We start from the raw sequence: 14932 nt of genomic DNA on the forward strand, positions 1-14932 counted from the left end.
CTTTATGCTTGTATTTACGACTTCTTTATTTTTAAATAAGGCAGTATAGTGCCATGCTGGGCAGCTATGATATTTCATTGCAACTTCAGCTCGTTCAAAATGGATACAGTTACATGATTTTAAGGAGTCTGACTGATATTTTACATAAATTTCTACGTTTATATTTTATTTGATGCATTTTTCCTTCTTTAATCTGTGATGTGCTTCCTTAACCTATGACTTTAATTTCACTAAAAAAGTGTATTTTTTATAGTTCGCCTTTTTTTTAGATTACGGCGAGGAAGAACAAAGACAATTAACTTTTAAAGTAATGCTAATATCATACGATAGTAAGTAAAATGGTGACTCCGGGTATCATGCGTGCAACAATACAACTGAGAAAAGCCGTCCTTCCGTAGATTCTGATTTAGGGCATATAATGTACCGTCACCTTTCTTTAGTCTAATTTCAGTTGTTCACAGGTAGACACTGGCAACACAGGGATGACAAAAATCGATTAAATTTGCGCTACACATTTTCGCAGGGGAATATTGTACACATTTCGCCAATATGTACAAGATTCCGCTGCTAAATATCTCTGTTTCTGTATTACAGCACATGCGATTATAATCTCCCCCGCCCCCCCCCCCCCCAATTTATTCAAAGTCCTTGCCCATCAGAAATGCTAATAAACGAGAGGTTTCTAGCCACAAAGATCCGTATGGACACTATTTAATCTGGAAACGGCCACGGACTATGAAAGAATATGTGATCTCGCTTTCTCGCGGCTTTTTGAAGACAACAATCTCATAACCTGGCTTCAAAATACTACAGCTTTTTAGGACAAAATCTATCACATATTATCGACTTCCATTTTAATTTTCTGTTTTCTCAGTTGAAATGAACTGCGGATTACCAACTTTTGTGGATTAATCCACTAGCTATAATCTCGTCCGCTGTGTAAGCACAAATAAATCACTGTCGTCTGTGGAGGGGGCCAATAGGAAGGATGAATTATGACGAATATTTTTTTTATTTACTTATGATTGGTACATAGCCTTACAAGGTTCTAATTGGAAATGTTTTACATTGTCTAATTTTTTACACTTTAGAACTTCTGCCAGTGCTTAACAGTGTGCCCTTCATTACATGTTACACATTTGGGCGATGAATACATAGTCGTAGTGTTACCACTGAGCTCTTTTCGTGGATTTTCTAAAATAACTTCTCTGTTGGTCTTTAGGTCTTCCAACTTTTTATTTTCTCTCTGCAGTATAAGATATTCTAGTCGATCTTAAAGAAAATAGTTCTCAAGTTCTGTATACCCGCTTTTCTTTCTGTAGATTCGAAGCAGAGTTGTTTTAATTCCAACATTTATTCACATCACCGTGAAAAATTCTAGAGATGGAGAAATGCTACTATCAAGTTACACGATGTACAGATTCTATCACTCCGGATGTTGCCATCCCTAATTACCACGCCGTCGATGAAACTATTTTTTCTTCTTCATCACACTTCCGTTCATATTTCGTCATTTGTAGATACCGGCTGTAAGAGAACGCAAAATTGAGTGCTCCGTTATTTTTGCTATTTTGGCATTAAGACTGTCTTATTCAATATTAATTGTTTACTCAACATGTATAATTTTTGAAGCCAGACTCTTCGCCGCGTTGTACACCGATGAATAACTCGTTTACGTAAGGATACGGATACTCAACAGAGTAAAACAATTATTTGTGTTTTTCAATGGAGGGTTATTTTACTAAAGCTTTTATGTCCAACAGTAGTATCAGGAATTTGCAACCCCAGACTCCAAACATTCAGATACTTTTTAAAAAGAGTACCCAATAAGGTATGATTTAAATTTATTTTTGAATTTCCGGGGTTTTAAATTTCATCTTGACATGAAAGCTGAATTTTTGTGTCCATGTTTGCTTCAACAACTGAATGTGTTTTGATTTGATTCTGCATTGGAAAAAGAAAAAAAAAAAACAAACAAACCATGAGTCTACATTTTTATTCATGTATGTTTCGGTAATCGTCAGTTGATCGTTTTATTTTTCTTACCAGCACGTAGTGTTGTTCATGTAACCGTTTTTCATCTGCTGTTCGGAACAGTCTGTCCTTTGCAGTATTTGCGGTTTCGGCGTATTGATGACTCTTTGAAACGGTACACGGCCACAAATATTATCGGTGTAATACACTGTGTTTTCGCGAGTAGAGTTTCATAGAGTCATGACAATGAGGAAACTACAAAAATTTCAAGTGACGAACGGTACCGAGCTGCAGATAAGAGACAGTTACATGAATATCAGTACGTGCTATTAACAAAAATAAAAAAAATCGATTGATAATGATGAAACATCACTGAAACATGCATGGGTGAAAAATTAGGAAAATTGTATTTGCTCAATTCACAATGTTTTTCAAACATATTTATTTCGTTCCCTATGTTTGCGATCAGTGAGCTGCAGAATTTTGCGTCTCAGTTGTAAAACTGTAACAAGAATGCGGAGTAGAAACTGCCTTTTTAAAAGTGAAGTGCGTTTCTATCTACTACAAATCATCCGAATCCGATTATGTTCAGCTATAAATGCTGTTAAAGAATAAATACTCTGGTAAGAAACTGCACTATTCGACCTGATGGGTAAGTTCGGCAAATCCACGAGCCTGTTGGCGGAGAATACTACAGCACACGTTATGGAAATTGTAACGGCAAAACATTGTAACAAATGGAGGATGAGCCAACGACTATCGACATTCGTTGCACTGGCACTTACTCTTCGTGAACAAATGGAACATACTCAGCAGGAATAGGCGGAAAGATCCTTTACTGTCAATCAGCCAGAAACTAAGGTATCTATGAATATGCGCTTGGAACCATTTAACGTGGAACTACCACACAAATGAAAGACACAGATTCAAAAATTAGACTCATCGGAAAAACCGAAGAAAACATAAATCATTCAGGAAGTAGGCACTTTATAAAAGCATCGCCCGAATGTATATTTCTTTTTTCCTTCGTCAGCGGTTCATTTAGGAAATGCAAGAGAGAGCTGCTGAAATGCTCACCCGACTACAGTGGCAGCCAATACGTGAAAGGCGTGCATAAGTGTGACGCTTAGTCTTAAGAGGGCAAGAACAGGGTCAAACGACATATTGCTTGCTGTAAATTTGTCTCACAAAATGGCCATGCCGATAAACTCTATTAAATCCACACTTGTACAAACGCCTGCGGACGGTCATTCTTGCTAGTCACTGTTTGTCAGTGGAACAGGACGAGAATAAATGACCGTGGTCCGTGACGTATGCTCCGTCACTCACCGAAAGGTCGATTTTTGAGTCTGAATGTAGAAATAAAGAATCACATGGCCCATCTAAAAGCCTCTGCGAGGTGTTCTCTTGTCGACTTTAGACCTTTCTCGTATTTTAAGAGTAAATACTTCTCGATTCTTTTTGGAATGTTACAGAAAATTACTGCAAAAGAGAGCAAGAACGAAATTTATCAATTATCCAAACATTTTATCTGCAGATCCTCAGTGCATAGCAAATCAAACTAGGTTTTTTTTATCAGCTTGTAGATATACGATTCCATTTTGGCATGTTATCAACCTGAACAACGAGTAGTTTAACAGTAGAAACTCAGTTCAGTCACGGCTTGGTTTGTAACGAGGCTTATCAGCCCTTTTTATTCGCTTGCAGTAGTGTGACAGGGATTGAGGTATGGATAAGATGTGATGTGTTTGCCCTGTACGGATTAGCCGGCTGTCGCCACTTCCCTCGGTCCCTTCTTCAGCCTGTGCTCCGTTCACCAGCAAACGTAATAATTTTGTTAAAAGTATTTTGAGAGCTAGTTTGTTCGGCGGTTTATTTTAATCACTTTATTTACTTCAACCTTTGAAAAAACAATGTACCGTGGTTCGCCCACCGACGGACAACGAAGGTAGTCCGCGTAGAGGAAGTGACTTAAAGTAGAAAAAAAAAATCAGAATTTTATTAGGTACGTCTTCATAATCTGAAGCGTTACTGATATTCCGCAATTTCTTTTGTGGTTCTGTCCTTCACTCGCAGCACGTGGTGGCCGTCTGAATAAACGTTACAAGGAATTCGAAACAATTAGTTTAATCTCTATTTATTTTTGCAGTCAGCTATCAGGTAAATGACGCCGCAGAACACGTATACTTTATTCCAGTAGTTTATTATTTTTCATGATGTGGATTCACAGTTTCACAAACATACGCCAGGATTTTCAGTAATGCTTGCAGTCTAGTTTCAGATGTTGATTATAGCCACGCCTCTGAACAACACTTGAGTTCTCTCTTCTAGCACGGGATATTCTGATCCCAGATATTTATACCCTTTTTACCAATGTATGCTTATTTTCTCTCATCAGCCACGAGAGTATTAGTATTTAAACAACTGCAGTTATACGTTTAAAAGGGAATAAAATTACTGGTTTCCGTGTGATCAGTAACCCTTTTCCGTAATTCTTCTTGAGACTCCTTTCCAAATATTCTAACTGTTTGTTAAGCTTTTTTTATTTACTAGATAATTCTAACTAGGAGATTTTACATGTTTATCACTCTACCATTCCGATCATAGAATCAATTGCAATCCTTTTTATTTGTAAATAACGAAAGTTAGATGGATAAAAATCAACCTCTCAGTGCATGTTACAATTCTGTCCTGACCAGCTAGAGGTGTGACTGTGAGGCACAACCCTTGGGCAGACCTACAGTATTTGCCGTAAAAGTCACCACTGAAGGGCTCGCTTACAAAGATTCGTCAGTTGCTGTTATGAAAACTAATTAAAGTGTTCTACAGTTGCTAGATGAAATTTAAAAATTTTATAGTGGTAACTTGTGTACACACTATTTGTTATCCCACTAATTTAGAGGTCCTGTTATGTAGTGCAGCAAAAAATGGTTCAAATGGCTCTGAGCACTATGGGACTTAACTTCTGAGCTCATCAGTCCCCTAGAACTTAGAACTACTTAAACCTAACTAACCTAAGGACATCACACACATCCATGCCCGAGGCAGAATTCGAACCTGCGACCGTAGCAGTCACGCGGTTCCAGACTGTAGCGCCTAGAACCGGGCGGCCACCCCGGCCGGCAGTAGTGCAGCAAGCAAACAGCTGTACAGTACTCAAATGGCTCTGAGCACTATGGGACTCAACTGCTGTGGTCATAAGTCCCCCAGAACTTAGAGCTACTTAAACGTAACTAACCTAAGGACAGCACACAACACCCAGCCATCACGAGGCAGAGAAAATCCCTGACCCCGCCGGGAATCGAACCCGGGAACCCGGGCGTGGGAAGCGAGAACGCTACCGCACGACCACGAGATGCGGGCACTGTACAGTACTGTATTGTTTTTAGAACCAGCTACTTGGCTCTGCATTTTACGAAAAAAGTCCCCTACAGAAAATCTGTTTGGTTTGTGTGATTTACTAGTTGTTGCACTGGTGACCGTAACAGACCTGATACATTTGGAAATGGATGCTTGACGTCTGAAGCGGGTCACTGAACCGAATATATCTTACTGCGTGAACTAAGCTATATAACTAGACCTGCCGATGTTCCATTTGACATTTCGTTTTCTGGACGAACCTTTTAGTGAGAAATCCCGTCACGAGACGCCAGCTGAAGATAAACAGAAGCTTTAGCACTGAACTGACGGTATGGCACCTGCATTAAAAAACTAAGTAGGCTTCTACTAACGAAGACCAACACTGAACTCTTGGCTGCCACAGCGTCATTCTTTTCGTGTACTTCACTCATTATGTCCATACCCTGAGAAAAACTTATTGCTGTATCAGCTCCGGCGACAGTTTGCTTCAGCTTCACAGGTGGAACGACACAAAAATAATGGCACATAAGCCGCTGCTAGCAAAACAGCCATCCTCTTTTTGGTCCGACTTCTGTAAAACAAAAAAAATTGTAGAGCAGTTATATAGACTTCTCGCTGGTTATTTACTCATAAGTACTTTTACAAGTGTTGAGCACTTTTGTCTGGAATGAAGCATATCTGACAAGGTACAACGCGTCCAAAGAATGTGATGATGAAAATAACCGGAAATAGTTATTAAATAAATTAAAATTGCGGTCTTGGCGGAATGTTGTAAGAAAAGTGCATTCCGCCATGGGAGCTACTTTTTTTCGTGAAATGTAGGCTGTCGAAATCCTAAAACTCTTTGGTACCACTGTGGACATTGCAGAAATATAGAGGACAGAAGGCTTTCCGGCTGTTTGTCGAAAAGCAAGAGATACAATTGGTGGAGAAAAGTGTGGAAACGGCAAAAACACAACACAGTACCATGTGTAATACGGAGTAAGAAAACCTTTGCCATTCAAAACAGCTTCCAGTCGCGTCGGGACTGATAAATACTGCTTCTGTCTGGATTTTAAGGGAATCTTATACCGCTGTTCCTGCAAAATAGTTCAGGTAACGGTCATGGAATGGACAGCGAACATGCGCCCTTCTCTTCAAAGTAGGCCACAAAGGATCAAAAATATTGAGATCTGGCGACTGTGGCGGGAAGAGGAGATGCGACAATTCGTCTTCGTGCTCACAAAACCAGTCCTGCATGGTGAGAGCTCTGCTGACAGGGGCTCTATTGTCTTGGAACACAGCATCACCATTGGGGAACAAATATTGTGCAATGGAATGCACCTGATTGGCCAAAATGGTAACATAATCTTTTGCAGTAGTGTGACCTTATAAATGACCCATGAGGCCCGTGGAATACCACGATACGGCTGCCCAAATCATCACCGAACCCCGCGCCAGGTTTCTCTCCTGGCAGCAAGCAGTCGGCATCATAGGCTTGGGACAGCGTACGTCACACGTTGGAAGCTGTGAGGAACGAGAATCATCCGACCAGATGACTTTTTTCGATTGCGCCACATTCCTGGTTTTATAGCTTCGACTCCACGTTTGCCTATTGCGGGCATTTGCATCAGTGACGTATGGTTTTCCAGTCCTAGCTCACCAGCAGCTTACGGAGCTCCGTCCGTATTGTTTTTGGTACTGACAGGATTCACGAGTGCGACATTCAGTTCTGCAGTGACTTTTGCAGCTGTACTCCTTTTATTTTTCGTCACAGTCTTCTTCAATGGCTGACAGTCACGGACACTCAACATAAAGTTTTATCCGCGTTGTAACTTGGCGGATGACGTTTTTCTGCTTTCCCTGTACGCAATATGAATATCCGATACGCTGTCTCTAAAAACACTAAACACTTTGGTTACCTTGTTTACGAAAGCACCCACCATACGAACATGAGCAATTCGCTGACGTTCGAATTCCCTCAGCTCCTATACAGCGCACTCGCAGCTACACAACACAACACCTTGAACGTACTGAAGGCATTGCACACGGTGCCGTTCGCGGTCAAAAACAATAGCGCATCTGCAGGCATGGCCAGCATCTACATTTATATTCAAACATGCACATCTCGCGGTGTTTCCATATTTTCTTCAACCCCTGTAGCTTTTCAGACCCTTACGTAACGATTGCTTTGATATTGTTTTTAATATCTTTCTGTCCTAAGCCAGTACCTCACTCTCTACATGTCACAAACGGACTTCTAACTATTAAGAGTTGTATACCTCACCCCTCTCCTTTCTTTCCTCTTTTGTCGTATACTATTCCGCAAATCACAAAAATAACAATTTCCTTTCCTCAGAAAACATTGAAGCATTATGTTTCAACTTTTGTAAGACTCTTACATTGATTTCCTTTGGTCGGTGTCCTATTTAGAACATGTCCATTTTACCCAGTCACCTCCTTGCCAACATTCCCCGGATTTCTCTCTCGTCACTTGAACTCACACCTCCAGCCTACTTCGTAAGCTCGCTTTGTTGTTTGCGTTCGGTGGAGATGTCGGTTAACACAGTGGTTTCTGACAACCTTTTTCCTGTCTGCGATTTCGCATTATCAGTATTTGCAAACAGAAATATGTGGACAAACTTATGACACTGACATGTTTGTATTGCTGCCAGAAGTAAATTGTTTTTTACTTTATTTGTTTGGTAGCGTTTTAAAACATCTCTAAGTAGCACTTGTTATTCACTTTACAACTTCAGTTTCTCTGCCACCTGAAGGTAATTGTTATTATTATACACTATTTTAATGTATTTTCGTAAAATCATTTGTGATATAGGAAGTAATTATTTTTTTTTAGAATTATCACTTTCTAAAGCTTTTGGTTGCGTTAACACTGATGCTCATGTATAATAGGGATACTAATAGGTAGGTTGAGATTACATGTTTATTTTTCTGTAACTTGAAGAATGAATTGTTCCCTTTGTTTCCTGCGAATTCCAGTACAATTCTTTTTTCTAATAAATTTCTCATCAATCAAAACGTGCTGCAAACCAACTCGAGTTTCAGTTACATAGAAGTTGAGTTCATAAAGGGAACTGGAAACCTCTTTTTCTCTGGTACCCTCTTTTGCACCCTCGCATGAGCTAGTATCCAAATAGTGAATTAGTGCTTCTTTTCTTTTATTGTTTTAATCGTTAATATGTTAACTGCTAATACCAAATTGTAACAAAAATCCAATGTTTTCATAACTTTTCCGAATTAAAATTAATTACTTCCGATTTATCAGTTGTTCCAAGTGACTACTTTTCTTCTTTTTATATCATTTATCCGAGTTACATGAATATTATCTTCCATGTTATTTTCAGTAATCCTTCCGTCGTTGCATATTTGTAAAATGGCCTTATTGTCGACAATGGTTCTTTCGTGGAGTAAAAATCAGTGATGGATTCTTTATTATGAAACGCGGAGACAGTAAACAATGGCACAGTGGTGTCCTGAGTGATGCCGGCAGATCAGTCTCCCTACATCTTCACTTCATCTTCGTATTCACCTTTTCAATGTTAATCCCGAAACGCAAGATTCGCCTTTCCACTTTTGTCTGCTATATCGCCTGGACGTACTCCCATTTGGAGTCGAGTTCCTCTTAATGGTGCAAATGCAACCTGTTTTCAGAGATGCTGTAAATCGCCTTTGGAAGCTAACTGCCCTCTTCCCCAGGCAAACTTACTCTCCTCGCATTTTCTCTTGCAACATCTTCGGGAGAAGCAGGACTCGGAATCGCGATTGGTCATCCAGATTCCGCAGACAGCTTAAGGCGACGAGAATACGGCTGGTTTCTTTCGCAACACTCCATCTGTAATGATCTCGTCAGCCTCACAAAGCGCAACTCATTTGTTTTTGAAGCGTTCTGGCAAAAATGGTTCAAATGGCCCTGAGCACTATGGGACTTAACTTCTGAGGTCATCAGATCCCTAGAACTTAGAACATCTTAAACCTCTCTAACCTAAGGACATCACACACATCCGTGCCTGAGGCAGGATTCGAACCTGCGACCGCAGCGGTCGCGCAGTTCCAGACTGTAGCGCCTAGAACCGCTCGGCCACCCCGGACGGCCGTTCAGGGAATATCCTAACGCACAGGACGCCTGTGACCTGTCGCCATCTAAGCTAGGTGCCTCTGGCTCACTGTCGTGCTAAACTCCGGTATCGCCTTTTGGGGAAATGAACAATTGTGAGTGGCGAAATTTGATTTGAGGTACAAATGCTTTGATTAATAGCTTCATGAGTAAATGGGACGCACCCATGTTACAAACATAAGCTTGCGGGAAAAAAAGTACAACGTTTTCTGCAAGCGACATGCGACATGTTTACCTGAACACGAAGATCGTTGCAGTATTCTGAGGAGTTTTAATATTCGTTGTAAATATTTCAATTTCATCAGATAATAAACAGTAACGAATGTGTCATTGTTTCCTCCACGTCGACTATGAATGCAGAGGTTTTATGTCGTTAGAGGTGAATGGTTCTGTTGACAGCGACTCTGGTAGAGAGCCCAATATGTACATGCTCCTAATGCGCAAGTAAGGCCATTTGAAGGGCGTCGCTTTGCAGGCTTACGAGACGCTGGGTAGTCATATTGACCGACTACCATACGTCTTGTGTACAGTGTACCAGTGATAAGACATGGGTATCAGGACCAGTCAATAGAACATTTCGTAACATGCAGATCAGCTGCTGGGCGGCCGCACGTAGCTGGCCGAAAAGCCTGTATGGATTAGGTCTGTAGACATTTAGTTAGTGGAATAACAGAACGCCGGCCACTGTGGCCGAGCGGTTCTAGGCGCTTCAGTCCGGAGCCGCGCTGCTGCTTCGGTCGCAGGTTCGAATCCTTCCTCGGGCATGGATGTGTGTGATGTCCTTAGGTTAGTTAGGTTTAAGTAGTTCTAAGTCCAGGGGACTCACGACCTCAGATGTCAAGTCCCATAGTGCTTAGAGCCATTAGAACCAGTAACAGAACGGAACATTAGGGTCGTTCTGGTTGCAGCAAGTCTACAATCATGGCCAGACTAATAGTCACACTATAACGCTCCTGCGAAGTCGGATGCCGCTATGTTTCCTTTGAAAACTACACCGACGATTCCTTTCCCTCTATTTATACAGTACAAGACTGTGATCCGAACCTGTTGGCACTGTTACAGGCAGGACGCTAAACTCTAATCGTTTTAACACTGCTAGATTATGGAATGCTGCCCAGTCGACCTCAGTGGTCGAAGTAAGTGACGGTTTTGTACTGGTATACAGCAGATAGTCCAGATCACAAACGCCTAGTTGCTGGCTGGCTGCGTGATGATGGGGACGATCAGATGCAGTACAAGTGAATCTTGATTTGTTATGTGACAGGAGAGGGCAAAATAGCACCTCCATATCTATCGAGCGGCTATTGCCAAACGGCGGCTGTTTCAACAGGATAATGCTTCAATACGATGTGTGCTTTGTGAGGCCTGTAAGTTTCCCAAACCTCTATAGTTTTCAGTGGGTTCAGGAAACGATGATGAGGCAGTACCTACAGGAATATCAAATTTTGGCTTTACCAGATATAGCTTGTATCAAATCACACGACAAACGACGCGATTCAAGAAACACGTTCAAATCCTGAGGTTAACAACAAACTTCAGATATTGACAGCGAGTTCGCACTGCCTAACACCACCACTGGTAGATCTGGAGCCCGGTCCACGGACTCGAAGTAAACACGAGGCTGGCTCCGCGGCGATTGAGTGCTGTTCTGGGTGTCTGAGTGATTGCAGAAGTCGCTGTAGCTATAGCACGTGACACGCGAGTGAATTTGACGGAGCCTGCGAGACATGAGGACGACTCATTTCAGTCCGACGTTTTGATATCTAGCGTTTGTTAACTAAACTCACCATACAAAATTTTAGTCATCCCTAAAACAGCCTACTGTTTGCTTTGAAGTATTGTAAACGGTGTAGAATCGGTAGCAGGTAGTCATGTGATCCCTGTACCGCTGGCAAAAGTCACAGTGGTGAAGTACACTGAAGGCAAAGAATTGCAACACCAAGAAATAATTGTTGTTGTTGTGGTCTTCAGTCCTGAGACTGGTTTGATGCAGCTCTCCATGCTAATCTATCCTGAGCAAGTTCCTTCATCTCCCAGTACCTAATGCAACCTACATCCTTCTGTATCTGCTTAGTGTATTCATCTCTTGGTCTCCCTCTACGATTTTTACCCTCCACGCTGCCCTCCAATGCTAAATTTGTGATCCCTTGATGCCTCAGGACATGTCCTACCAACCGATCCCTTCTTCTAGTCAAGTTGTGCCACAAACTTCTCTTCTCCCCAATTCTATTCAATACCTCCTCATTAGTTACGTGATCTACCCATCTAATCTTCAACATTCTTCTGTAGCACCACATTTCGAAAGCTTCTATTCTCTTCTTGTCCAAACTATTTATTGTCCATGTTTCACTTCCATAGATGGCTACACTCCATACAAATACTTTCAGAAACGACTTCCTGACACTTAAATCTATACTCGATGTTAACAAATTTCTCTTCTACAGAAACGCTTTCCTTGCCATTGCCAGTCTACATTTTATATCCTCTCTACTTCGATGATCCTCAGTTATTTTGCTCCCCAAATAGCAAAACTCCTTTACTACTTTAAGTGTCTCATTTCCTAATCTAATTCCCTCAGCATCACCCGATTTAATTCTACTACATTCCATTATCCTCGTTTTACTTTTGTTGATGTTCATCTTATATCCTCCTTTCAAGACACTATCCATTCCGTTCAACTGCTCTTCCAAGTCCTTTGCTGTCTCTGACAGAATTACAATGTCATCGGCGAACCTCAAAGTTTTTATTTCTTCTCCCTGGATTTTAATACCTACTCCAAATTTTTCTTTTGTTTTCTTTACTGCTTGCTCAATATACAGATTGAATAACATCGGGGAGAGGCTACAACCCTACCTCACTCCCTTCCCAACCACTGCTTCCCATTCATGCCCCTAGACTCTTAGTACTGCCATCTGGTTTCTGTACAAATTGTAAATAGCCTTTCGCTCCCTGTATTTTACCCCTGCCACCTTTAGAATTTGAAAGAGAGTATTCCAGTCAACATTGTCAAAAGCTTTCTCTAAGTCTTCAAATGCTAGAAACGTAGGTTTGCCTTTCCTTAATCTTTCTTCTAAGATAAGTCGTAAGGTCAGTATTGCCTCACGTGTTCCAACATTTCTACGGAATCCGAACTGATCTTCCCCGAGGTCGGCTTCTACCAGTTTTTCCATTCGTCTGTAAATAATTTGCGTTAGTATTTTGCAGCTGTGGCTTATTAAACTGATAGTTCGGTAATTTTCACATCTTTCAACACTTGCTTTCTTTGGGATTGAAATTATTATATTCTTCTTCAAGTCTGAGGGTATTTCGCCTGTCTCGTACATCTTGCTGACCAGATGGTAGAGTTTTGTCAGGACTGGCTCTCCCAAGGCTGTCAGTAGTTCTAATGGAATGTTGTCTACTCCCGGGGCCTTGTTTTCGTTTCAGGTCTTTCAGTGCTCTGTCAAACTCTTCACGCAGTATCGTATTTCCCATTTCATCTTCATCTACATCCTCTTCCATTTCCATAATATTGTCCTCAAGTACATCGCCCTTGTATAGACCCTCTATATACTCCTTCCACCTTTCTGCTTTCCCCTCTTTGCTTAGAACTGGGTTTCCATCTGAGCTCTTGATATTCGTACAAGAAATAATTAAAGTACATAAATGAAAATTTGGGAATACGTTTGTCTACGTAACATATTTAAGTGATTAACATTGTAAGATCACGAATTAACGTAAGTGTGGGACAAGCCATTGAAAATGTGAAATGCTGGTACGTTAATAACCGGTGTAACAGCCAGAATTTTGAGTACAAGCATGCAGATGTGCATACACTGTGTTGTACAGGTGCCACAAGTCAGTTTGTGGGATGGAGTTCCAGGCCTGTAGCAGTTGGTCGGTCAATACAGGGACGGTTAATGCTCTTTATGGATGGCGCTGGAGGTGTCGTCCGATGATATCCCATACATGCTTGATTGGAGACAGGGCTGGTGATCGAACAGGCCAAGGCAACATGTCGACATTCTGTAGAGCGTGTTCGTTTACAGCAGCGGTACGTGGGCGAGCGTTATCCTGTTGGAGAAGACCCTCTGAAATGCCGTTCGTGAATGGCAACACAAAAAGGCGAATCACCAGACTGACATACATATGCGCAGCCAGGGTGCGTGAGATAACCACGAGAGTGCTCTTTCCGTCGTACGAAATCGCACCTCAGACCATAACTCTAGGGGTTGAAACTTCCCCTTTGAATGTAAAGAAAGACTGTGCTGGTAAACTTCTACGTTATTTGATACTGAAACAGCTGAGTAAAACTCCACATACTCAGACAGTTTTCTCTTTACTTATTCTATTCATTTCTAAACTGACACACAATATTTTAGCGCAACGCAATCTAACTTTTAATAATCCCTACAAAAGAATATCCCTGACTAACAATAACCTATCCTTCATAAATCACTTACCTCACCAAAATATTCGTTACTCGAACTACTGGAATACAGCGATCGCCAATACTGCCAGCTAAATAAAAGATTCTAACTACTGAAGGCACTAACTACTGATAGGCATATAGTTGGCAAATGAAAGATTGTGATAGAGAACAAACAATGTATTTACCTTAATAGTGTTCAAAAGTCATAATATATATATATCAATTCTTGACATCTATTTTGACAAATTTCCTATTTCTGACGGACACACGTCCAGATCGTCCGCTCATATTAACATCTCTCTCCCCACATCCACCACTGCTGACGGCCTACCTCCAACTGCCCAACGCCACGGACTGTTCACATCCAACTGCAACTGCCCGACACTACACTAGCGAGTAATTTCCAACAACGAGTCCAACCAGCCACAGGCTGCACACAGCGCAGTCAGCGATTTTAATACAGAGCGCTACGTGGCGTCACCAACATAAAAACCTAACCAGCCTACTTACGGGATAGGTCATGTGTGTCTAGCACGTAGCAGGCCCTCTCCTTGTAACCAACACACGACTATCACTGGCACCGAAGCAGAACCACCCTTCATCAGGAAACACAACAGACCTCCACCTTGCCCTCCAGTGAGTTCTGCCTCGACAACACTGATGTGCCAAATGGCGGGGATTTGGGTCAGTGAAATGCACGCTACAGGGCGTCTCACTCGGAGCTATCTTCGAACTAACGGATTTGTAACAGTTTTTTGCTGCCCAAGTTACTGCTACAGGGGCAGTACGATACGCTACAGTCATACGCCGAACACGGTGGTCTTCCCTCCCGGTAATGCTGCATGGCAGTCCGGAGTCCTGTCTTCTTGCGACGGTTCATCCTGTGAATACTGTTGCCAGCTCCGTAGCTCGTGGTCGTGCCGTAGCGTTCTCGCTTCCCACACCCGGGTTTCCAGGTTCGATTCCCGGTGTGGTCAGGGATTTTCTCTGCCTCGTGATGACTGGGTGTTGTGTGATGCCCTTAGGTTAGTTACGTTTAAGTAGTTCTAAGTTCTAGGGGACTGATGACTATT

This window comes from Schistocerca nitens, chromosome 1 (genome assembly GCF_023898315.1).
Source record: "Schistocerca nitens isolate TAMUIC-IGC-003100 chromosome 1, iqSchNite1.1, whole genome shotgun sequence".
Taxonomy (NCBI): Eukaryota; Metazoa; Arthropoda; class Insecta; order Orthoptera; family Acrididae; genus Schistocerca; species Schistocerca nitens.